This window comes from Kryptolebias marmoratus, linkage group LG13 (assembly GCF_001649575.2).
Source record: "Kryptolebias marmoratus isolate JLee-2015 linkage group LG13, ASM164957v2, whole genome shotgun sequence".
Lineage (NCBI taxonomy): Eukaryota > Metazoa > Chordata > Actinopteri > Cyprinodontiformes > Rivulidae > Kryptolebias > Kryptolebias marmoratus.
The window spans coordinates 8,869,845-8,881,604 of record NC_051442.1 but is presented as its reverse complement, the minus strand read 5'-3'; positions in this window follow the sequence as shown (position 1 = coordinate 8,881,604).

The following is an 11,760-nucleotide window of genomic DNA, read 5'->3' as shown; positions in this document are numbered from 1 at the left end:
GGGGGGGGGGGGAGGGAGGAAGACAAGGTGACTGAGAGAAGAGTGAAGGAGGAAGACAGACAACAAAGGAAGAGAAAGTGCCATTTATTTATTTATTATTATTTATATTTTCTTATTTATTATGACCCAGTCCTATGATGATGATGATGATGATGATGATGATGATGCATGTTGACACGTGTGCTGTCATGTTTTCTGAGAAGCTGTTAGCTGTCCCAATGAAGACATGTCAAAAATACTTCCCCTTGTGTTTCTGAATGTCAGCAAAGTCTGCAGAAATGAAGGGATAGTTTGGTCATTTCTGAAGCGAGGTTCTGTCAAACAGGTCATGCTAGAACAGGAATGAAGAAAAGGGAACAGAAGTGGTTCGACAAATGAGTGCCCGTCTTACAAAGTTGTTCCCAGAAATGCTATGCCGGCGTGAAAGAACGCTACACTTGCTGTTTTAATTTGACACCTTTGCATGACACCGTTTGTTTAGTTCATCGCTGTTTTCTCAACCAGGCGAAGTCTGTGTTACTTTGCAAATCCTGTTGGTTTGCAGAGACTATATATACCTTGTTGCTGGTGTCTGATCAGTCAAAAGGTTACTCACTTCCTGTGGACTTATACATTCAGCCGTGTCAAGACGCTGACAGTCACACACTCTATGCTCAGCACACATGCATCTGCTTCTATTTTTGGAAAAGAATTGTATTATTAGCTTGAAAAACTATATAAAATGGGCCCTCGTTTGGCTAGCCATTAGCCTAGCCTAGAGAAAAACATCTGCCCTTTTCTTCATAATCCATCTTGTTACTGATGATGACTGATATTGTTATTTTTAACCCCAGTTTTACATTTTATTGTAGCCCTAATTCTGTGCACTGGTCATTTTAACCCGTTTTTGTAAAAATATGACACCACCATCCTATATTAATGATGTCAGAATTTCTAATTTCAAAGTCAGGAAAATAACTCGGCCACTGAAGTTAAAATTATCACTCGAAAAGTCAAAAGTTTATTATCATATATTTAAAAAAAAAGAAAACTCAGTAGTGTTTTAGAGTGTACTGTTCATATAAGACAACATTAAACATTCCTAATGCTGAAAAGGCACACAGTTTGGATCGTTTGGCTCGATTTTCTTTTGCTGGATACAACAACATAGGATGAAAAACCCTTAATGTGCATTTCGAATCAATTTTATTTGGGATTATTCTATCTGGCACTAGAGGGTTTTGGTAGAAAAACAAGCACAGAATTTAAACGTGCTAATGGTGCCTCAATCAGGATGACATGCCCCTTTTGTAGCAAGATTTTTATGCATCTTATTTAATGCGGTTGTCCCTATTTATATTCACATTACACCAACACATTTCTCTTGCATTATAAAAAAAGCCCATTAAAATAATTACAAGTTTCTTTTTCTTTTTCTTTAAATTCCATGTAAAAGGGAAGTGTCTGGGGACGGGACTGGTGGTGTTCTGAAGCTAATTCCAAAAGAAAATAAAGCCATTGTACAAAATTCTTAGTATTTGACAGTTTTTGTGAAATTTGAAATTCTTGGCCTAGTATCATGTGACACCGTTCACTTTACCAATTTCCTTTCTGTTCTCCCCTGGGCTGTAAAGTGTTTTCAGCTCTGTATAGCTGATGAACAGACTCCTGCCTGGTCACTATCTTTAGGACAGTCTTAAAGTGGCTTGAATGTAATTTGACACACTGAAACACACATACATTCGAACACGCAGCGACTCACACACTGGTTAACACACATCAACACACACACACACACACACACACACACATACAATCGCAACAGGATAGCAAGGGTACATTTACAACAAAGCTGTCTGGAATTACAGTTATTTCCTATTGCTGGGATCTGAAGAGAGATGTTTGTGCAGGAGGGAGCTTTTATTTCAACCCCCGTTTCAGACTGTATCTGCATGATGTGACACAACGTGATGCGTTATGCTGTTATCAAGGTCATAGCAGCAGATTTAATAGACTCATCAGTGCTGGCTTCTATATTAAGACTCCTATTCATCTTACAAATGATTGAATGTTGCCTTTTGTGTAAGAATATTTCACCCATGGGTTCTACAGTGTGTTGGGTAAAGTTATTGTTCCATGTGAGACTGCCAACATGCCATCCTCATACTTTTAGCACATAGTAGTGTAAAATGGAAGCTCAGAACATGAAGTGGTACGTTTAAACCCTCCTCCAGAGGCTGTTTGTCTGCTGTTGCTGGGTTTGAGGCCCCACTCAGATGTGAAATATTACCCACAGACTGCTCAAGGCAAGAATGAGCTGTTGACTAAGCACACAAGCAGTGTGACAAGCCCACTTCTGAGAATTACAGTGACCTCTAGTGACTTCACTTTGCCTGAGTGAAGGATTGAATAAGTTGTGACGCCAAATTTGTTCGATTTGCAAAACAAACAGAAAGTGCAATTTCAGTATTTTGCCATCAGAATATCTTTAATGTAATGTTTCCACAATAGGTAAGAAGTGAGAATATTACAGTCAAACAAAACAAAGTAAAACAAAGACTGACAGGCTTGTACAGTACCATATGTACTGTGATGCTGCAAAGTAAAAAAAACTGACAGAGATAAAATGTGCAAATTAATATTATCACTGTATCTTTTAAATGTTTTTACACTCTTGTTTTTTTTGTTTTGCTTTGTTTATCCTTTTTCTGTTTGTACATTGCTCAGTCTGTAGATGGTGCTGAAGAGATTTAACAGACCCAATCAGGCCAGAATACTGTACTGTATTTGTTTTTGAAGCAAAATGCTGTCTTTACGAGTAAACAGCCTCTATAAATATCCTTAAAACCAATGTTTTGATAACTTTGTGTAATTCAAGATCCTTAAATGCACTTTGTGAAAGAGATGAACACATATTCTGTCTTTTAGAATGCTGCATTGTACGTTAAGGCCTTCAGTAATCTTTTTAGTTTGTCTGAAGTTGACAAACTACAGCAACATGTGGCTCTGTGGAAGAGAAATGGATCGAGGTGACTGAAATCAGAACATTGGAAAACACTGTGATGTTGTTCACTCTGGAGAAGACGTCATCAATCAGAAACCTGTCCCCTCTGCTCCCACACAGTATTTTTATTTATTTTTCCCTCAAAAGAACATGATTTGGTCACACATTAATCAGCAATGTTCTTGGCTTTTTTATTTTGTCCTAATGTCTACTTCTGCACTTATTATCTGCATAATCTCCGTTCCTGTGCATCTTCCTCAGCACAGCCTCTCCTGTCACTTCCTGCATGTAGCTAACACAGCAGCTGACACAGAGGTTAATAGGATTGTCATTGATTGATTGATTTCTTCTTAACTGCCCAGCAGAGGCCAAAAGTCTGCAGACTCGCATCTGCCCAATTATCTGTTGCTGAGGTTCCAATTGTCAGGCCGGTTGATGATGTTCACTGCCCCATCTGTGATGAAGATGGGGCCGCTCGCCGACCCATTGATTTATGGTTACCTATGAAGTGCTACCCACTCATCGCAGACTTACAGGCACAGAGTGAGCTTGATGATGGCCGGAGAAGCGGCGCTGGTGGAACCTTTCAAACTGACACATGAGCACAAGGCTGATTGTCCTCTCATTGATTTACAATTACAGGCTTTGTGCGAACCAACTGCAGCCCCCCAATCATTTAACTACAGAGTCACACTTTTCCACCGAGCAACAGAAAAAGAAAGCAAAAATAAGGGACTGGGATGAAAAAGATAAGGACTGAAAATCTGAATGGGCTGTAAAGAAGCAGGGTAATAGCCGGGCAGGCTGTAAGAGATTCAGGTCAATTTGACCCCAAGGATAAACGTGGCATTCAAGAAGACACTAGAAGGATTGCCTGGCCTTTTTTGGATAAATATCTGACATCACTGTCTTTTATTATGTAATTATGTAAATACCTGCTGTACTTTCTGACACCTTAAAATCAATCTGTTCTTTCCAACAATTTGTTCATTATGCTTTTAAAAAGCAGATACCAAAAAAGATAGTTTTTGAAAAATGACTGTGTGTTAGTCATAATCAAAATCTATCACTGCCAACATGCTAAATTTTAAATATAAGTGCAGATGACATGATTCCAGTCGAGCTTTTATGCACACAATGCTTTTATCTAATTTCTAAGAACGGCAAAACTTAAATTTAAAATGAAAGGCCTCACCTTCCTTTCATGCCAGAGTTTGAATTAAGATCATTTTATGTTGAGAAATGACAGAGTTGTCGTCATTTTGGTCAAATTTTGAAAGGAAGGTTATGCTCAATCTAATGCAATAAAGATGCCACGTTCAGAGTATGTGTTGTGAATAACACTCAGCTACTACCACATCAAATTTCAGCTCTATATCTGAAAAACTGTCTGAGTTGTAGCTGTTTTTGTGTTTTGTGGAGTCAGTTGGCTGCAGTGACCATCTTGGATTGAGTTACCACAAAAGTTAATCGTTTTTTGTTTTTTTTCCACTCATGTTGTAGAAAAATATCAGTTTTAATTTTATAGCTAGTCTGGCTATGACTTTGAATGTCAGAAAGTGAACATTATTGAAGGGATGATGGATTTTTGTGCTTGTAAAAGTTTGCAGAAGACACTGTTCTTGTTACATTCTTTAAAAAGTTTAATAATCTAACAGATTCGTCTCACTGATAGTTCAACATGTTTGAGACAAATGTGGAGCATTTTTTTTTTCAGCTTAAATATTTTTGATCAATCAGCCGAGCAGAAAACCGACCAGGCCTTTAGGGAAACAGGCAATTAAAAGACATGAGCTAAAAGGTACTTAATGCTGCAGAAAGGTCCATTGAACAATACGAGCAAGAAAAGTTTTTTTTAAATTAAAATGAAACTACGAACTTATAAATGAGCGTGCTCCTGTCATAAGTTGAAGACTTTTTCCAGACCACAGTTCTGCAGCGTATTCATCTGAAATGACCACCTGACACAGGAGATTTAATGACCACTTAAAAAAAAAAAACAACCAAGACTTTTTGAAATTTGAATGAATTCCTCAAGCCTGAGTTCAGACTTTCTGAATTTCTTTAAAAGCCCATAAAATATTCATGGACTCTCTCAAGCACTTTGACCAAGTTGGGTCAAATTATGAGATATTTTTTAGTAAAAAAAATTCTCTGTTGAAAGTTTAACGGAGCTCCGAGCTTCATCACAGTTTTTTTTTTTTTTTTTTTTGTAAGTGCAGTAATGTAACTGATGTTTTGTTAGGCTCATATCTCTTTCCTTTTAATATCAACACAGACAGCAAGCCTCAGTCACACAACAATAACAGATGTCTGATCTGAAGAGGGGTCGTTGCTAATTTACTGTATCATCGCGGCTTCTTTTAGACCCTAAATTATCACAATTATACAACTGAAAGGACTTGTGACTCGGTTCAAAAAGAGAAACGGAGGAGGGCGTAGGAGGGGGGAGAGTTTACCTCCTCTTACTAACTTTGGGCATTGCTGCTGAGCTACTGGTGGCTTCATATATCTTGCTTCCCGAGTCTGCCTTTCTCTGGTTTGTTGTCTGGTGTGAGCAACGTCCAAACATGGACTTGAATTATGTTAGAGCTTAGTTACTTGGAGATTTGTCTGTCTGCTGGTTGTGTCTTCAGTGACCTAACCTCCCATTACACGCTTCCTTAACACAAGCATAATCTCTCTTCTAATAAACTATTGCATTTGTTACATTGCATAGCTGCATGTGTAACCTCACACTGCATCGCTGAAGTCCAGGACAAATACTGTTGTATAAGGTCTCTGTTCTGGCTTGCTACTGAGGACAGCGCAATATTTCAGGAAGTGAATTTAATAAACCGCTAATGATGGCTGTTTTAAATATACATACATCATTATGTTATGCAACACCAGTGACCAAAAGCAGACATAAAAATCCAAGTGTCATCTGTCTTGTGAGCAAATACTGTTTTTTTTAAATTAAATTAAGTGATCATAAATAAATCGAATAATGAATATGAATAAAGCAATCCTTCTTGTGTGTCTGCCATGTTTTATTCAAGATGAACACACAGTATATAACTCCTGTCTTGAAATATGATACAGACACTAAGTAATAGCTCAGATCTTTTTCAGAGAGGTTCTTTTGAAATGTGATTGCTCATTGAAAGCCTCAGTAGAAAAATACGAGTTTACTTCAAACTGGATTGTCAAACCTGCAATTAGTCCGAGCCGGGCTAATTGTATTACTACCATCCTAAAACAACTCCAGTCTCAAGTATTTCATAACAAATCATACAAACACGATTTTATAAATCTTTACGCTGCTGTTAGTTTCCAGTTACACTGTTATTTCAGCAGAAATGTTACGAAAATCCTGCCGCAAGTACTACAGCTAGCTGCTGCCATCATTTTTTGTGCTTGCAAATGACCACATGATTCTATATAAATAACCATGTATTCATTTGGATGTGTTGTTAGCAAGTTATTCCGGTTGGAATCAAACTCTATTTCTTCAGACTGTTACCATTTAAAGAATTATCTACAACAGGTAAGATATTAATTGTTCATAACCTTAGAATCCCATTTCAAAACACCTGAACTTGTCAGGAACCGTGGAGAGCGAGAGGAACCCTGAGCGCAGACTCACAGTCAAGAAACGAAAATTTATTTTAAAATAACAAAACAAGAAACCAACGGGCTGACGTGGCAGCAAAACAAACTTTAACAAGACATCCGAAACTACAAACAAGGACGAGGCGAAGCGTGACCAGGCAAGGCAAAAGATAAACCAGGGTCATAACAGGGACAAGGAACAATGACGCAGCAGGGGTAGTGGAGAAAGTGACCGGGTTTTAAGCACTGAGGATAACGAGGTGAAGTGGGCACAGGTGAGTGATAACAGTTGCTGAAAGGTGAAGATGGGCGTGGCAGATAAACAGGAGCAGACTGAGGGCAAGTGTGGAATGACAACAAACAAAGACAACAAGAACTAAACTGAAACCCAGATGACTGAATAACAATAAAAAACATAAAGCCAAAACCAAAAACACTTGAATTCATAACAGAACTATCCCTTTTATGCTCACTTTTAAGGATTCCTTTACTTTTTTCCACTTCCTCCAGTAGGTCAAGCGTTTCACATATTATATACAACATCTAGACAGCCACTATATAAACATTTTCCTTTTATATCAGATGTTCCTGGTTACCAGATGATGGAGCCTAACACCTGACTGCTACAGTCACTTTAACGATGATGAGATGGTCTGACTGAGTGGAGTCATTCATTGTTCTCCAACACATAAACATCAGCCTCAGTTGCACTTTATTTTCAGTGCTAATAAAAGCTAATGGTAGCGCGGTGACACTAAACCTAGAAGGTGATCACAGCAAACAGTGGAGGCCGAATGTTATGTTGACTGTGTCCCAATGAACATGTTGTCACTCAAGTCGAAGCACAGCTGCATCAAAGAGCAACCTTTCACGGGAAGATAGGAAGTAAGGCTAAAACCATAAAAGTTAGGTGACATTTCCTCTTTTTTTTTCCTCATAAGAATGAGTTTGCTTCATAGTGCATTTCCTGGCCAATTCTGCAGAAAATACACACTGGTCCTTTCAAGGATTAGGAAACTTTACTTGCTTTGCAACATTATTAGAATAAAGAAGGTAAAAATGAAAAGCCTGAAAGAAATGTTGACTCATTTCAAGGCACATTGAGGAAGTGAGGAAGTTAAAGTAAGCATTAAAAGTGTTATAATAAGCACAACTTAGCTGCTAATATAAATTAAATATTTATGCTTGTTTTATACAAATTAACACGCTGCTTGCTGCTGTTGTGTTTCCACAGGGTGGCCCCCTCTACCTCCTGAACCAAAACCATCAAAACCACCGATCACCTTGAGTTTTCATCTCACTTTTTGATAATATTTGTGGTCTTTCAGTTTTTCATGTTAAATTTTAAATAGAATAAAATAAAAACAGCAGAAATGTGGTTAAGACAAGATGTTTTTAAACAGAGATTCAAATGATGTGGAGAGAGGATTGAGTAATAAAAGGATGTAGCTGTTTCACTGTTTGCAAGCATACAAACAGTTCATGTTTTTTAACCAGAAGACATTTCATCATAAACTTCAAGCAAAAAGAATGATCATACCTGACTGCATCACAGCAATAAACATTCAGAAAAACATACTTTTTAAGTAATTGTTTCTTCATTGATCCTTAATCTACGTGTAAAGTAAATATGAAATTTTGATTCCTCCACATGTAATTCATCGCAAACTGAATAAAAAGAAGAACCAGAAGTAAACAAACTTTCTTCTCTTTGTGACATTTAAATATTTCCCCCAAAGCTCCCGTTGCCATTTTTCTACAGACATGAATTTTTCATTCTCAAAACGCTGAGGTCTGACTGGGAGCTGTGAGGTTTCCAGGATCCCGCTGGCTTTTGAGCTGCTGCTCCTCTTGTTGTTTGGAAGCGAGGGGTTTTAATGTTCTTCTGCTTCATTGTTCGTCTTTTCTCTCCTATGGCCCATCAAAGCCCTTAATCTTCCACTCTCCTATCCTCGGAGAAGAGGAGTTTCTGCCAACACAACATTGTTTTTGCAGCTTGATCACCTTGTGAGCTGCAGGTTTGCTCACTCTTTCCATGCTGAAATATTTTTAGAAGCAACTATCACTTCCTTTAGTGATGCCACCCTCTAGTTTGGCTGACCCTTTTGAAGTTTTAACTCCTCTCGTAAAACCATTTTTTAAAAATATATCTTTTTAGAGAGTTGAATTTATTGGTAAATGTGATTTGTTTTTAAATTACTGTACTAAATATGATGTGGTAGCAGCTGAGAGGCATTGCCAACACATACTTTGAGCAAATTTGGAGTCAGTCGCTTGTTAGCAAAGTTTCTCTGGAACCATTGGACGGATTTTACTGAAACGCTCAGAAAATAATCAGTGGGCGCGCATCTATAACCGATTAACCTTTTGAGTCAATGCAAGTCAAGATGGCTGCCACAATCAACTGATATTAGGAAGCACAAAATTTACTATAACTCAGCCAATTTTACAGATATTGAGCTAAAATTTGGTAGCTGAGACGCATTTATAAAACATTTTTTGAGCTTTGCACATTGAGTCTACGCTATATGTCTGTTAGCAAAATATCTCACAAACCACTGGACAGATTTTAGTGAGTTTAATTTCATAGGGAGTTTTAACAAATTGAAATGTTGTTTCCACTTCATTCTGGCTTTGAGATTTTGTGAAACAACCAACGTGCGTGAGTAATTTCTGCAAAAGGTTGCTTTAGTTTCCCTACAGTTTTAAACTAAACAAAAATTGTAATATTTCAAACATCATGAGAACCTTTTGTTGTAGTCACAAAAAAAATTATGCACTGAATTTTATGTTTGTTCAATAAAATTGACGAATTTGAACAAGGACTCGATACAGATTTTACAAAATTCTCCAAATAGTAAAACTGACCCTGCATTTGGCCTTTTTCTTTCCCCAGTACATCTCAGCCTTCCTACTAACTTGCTCCTTGTCTTCACTGGTGACTGCTGTAATATGCATTTTGGCTGTGGAAAAATCCAACAGGCTTCAGTGGAGCTTAAAGGGCAATTAGTAACATCATGAAATAAACCAGCGGAATCTCCTGTTTGACAAGAGACAGATTAAACACACTTTACCTGCTGATGGTAAACTCTCAAGAATGCGCGCCCTGTTCTTTTATTTCAAGCGGCTAAAATAAAATCAACACATGCATCTGCAATGTGTTTTTTTCCCTTCTGGTTTCTTTCTCTCCGTTGCTGTATAGTGTGTCAAAGATGGATTGCCTCCTGGCAACAGAGGAATGTGACCATAAAGTGAGACACCTTCACGTCTCGTCTGGATCCTCCTGTAGCAGTGTGAGTCAAATTAGGTTTCCACGTCTGAGTTGCCTCCTAATGCTTTCTGGTATTACTGGGTAATAAAATCCACAATGAAGCGAAAGCAGCAATGGCAGCTTCAGACAGCCAACGTGAATTAAAGTGGATTTGCATGTCTTCTCTCTGTCAGCGAGCTGCTCCGTCTGCCAGGATAAGAAGGTGTCTCAGTGTTAATCTCGTCCTAATCTAATCCGAGCTAATCAGGCCCGGTGTAATGTGATCAATGAAAGCAATAGTTCAGATCTTTTGAAGTAGGGTTTTGTGGAAAGGTTACAAACAATTAATGTCTGATTTGTTGCAGAGGGTTCTTTGAACAACCTCGGTTTAAGGAAATAGAGTTTATTCTGACCAGATTAACAAAATAACAGTGAAGACCAAAGTGGGTTGCTGCTGGTTTAAAACATCTCTAACCTCAAACAAGCTGTCGACCTTTATGGGAAACAGAAGCGGTTTATAATTAATAGACAAGATCAGACAAACTGATTAAACTGAAACATTTGACCTTTTAGAGTCAGATCATAACTTTCATCTTCATGTATCTTTGAAAAACTATTCATGTCCCTATTTTATCAGTTTAACAGAATGTTAAATTAGGTTGAGTGTTGATTTATTTTTTTCATTATGCTCTTGTCTAAAGAATAGATAAAAAGAAATCTGTATTATACTTGTTATGAAATGAAATTATCTGTCTTTAATGACAGAGAGACACAGACCTGCTGTACAGCTGTTGTTGCTTAGATCTCCCTCTTTGTCCTGTTGATGTTGGGGTTTAGAATATCATGCAGCTCTGCTCTTGGATGTTTGTAACATTTGATTCCAAAGATTATTTTTATGTGAACTAGTAGATTGAATATAACCTTTTGTAATCCATTTCTATAGTAGAGATCGCAGACATAACGTTAAAACAGGAAAAATACTAAGAAGTATTCAAAATGTCACGTTTGTCTTGGATGGAAATGACTTTATGTGTAGGAGCCTTAAGTAATGCGTAATGTTTTGCAATAATTTATAAATGTTCATTATATTTTGGGATCGTAGTGATTATGGATATGTTTTTCATGTGGACATGAGCACTGATTGACGAGCTCATTAAAACACCTGGTCCAGTGATGATATGTCAGCGAGTGGGTGAATGGGTCGCCGTGTTTATTGGTGACGGACATACAATGTCACGTCACATCATGCCACACCGCGACTCGCTGGGAGTTGAATACACTTTTGTTGTTTTACAAGCCTGAACAATGAAAAAAATCAGACCCTGTTTTGGCTAGCAATGAGCTTAGCTTGGACCAAGACTTTTGCCTCTTTCTTCATACTTCATGCTGAATCTCTGATGTCACAGATGATAAAGTACTACTGTAGTCGCTGACTACAAAGTTGACTGGCCTATCCTTTTAAGATCTGAACCACCCTTTTCATGCACAGTGATTACTTTTCTTAGAATCGTAATAAAGGATCAGTGACTTGCATTGGCACAAAAGAGTAAAATAATGCCTGTTGTTCAGTTTCTCATAATTTAAGGTCAAAATAAACACTTTTCATGGCTAATTTGAAATGTTTGAAGACTCAATCTCGGATTTAAAATGACTCAATGACACGCGGAGAACGGTGTTTGCCAAAAGTCAAGCAGACCATCAGCAGGACAATCAGGAATATTTAACTTTCTTTGCTTCCCTGGATCTGCACCAAAATCATACACACACATGTGCTTCTAAAGCCAACAGGTACAAATGTGCACACGGAAAGACAGGTTGATGAATATGGAAGTCGGTGCACTGACACATAAACATACGCAGCCTGTTGCCAAGGCCGGCCTTACAGCGAGTGCGACACCATATGTTGTGTTGGCGCACCAGTTATAGAACCTAA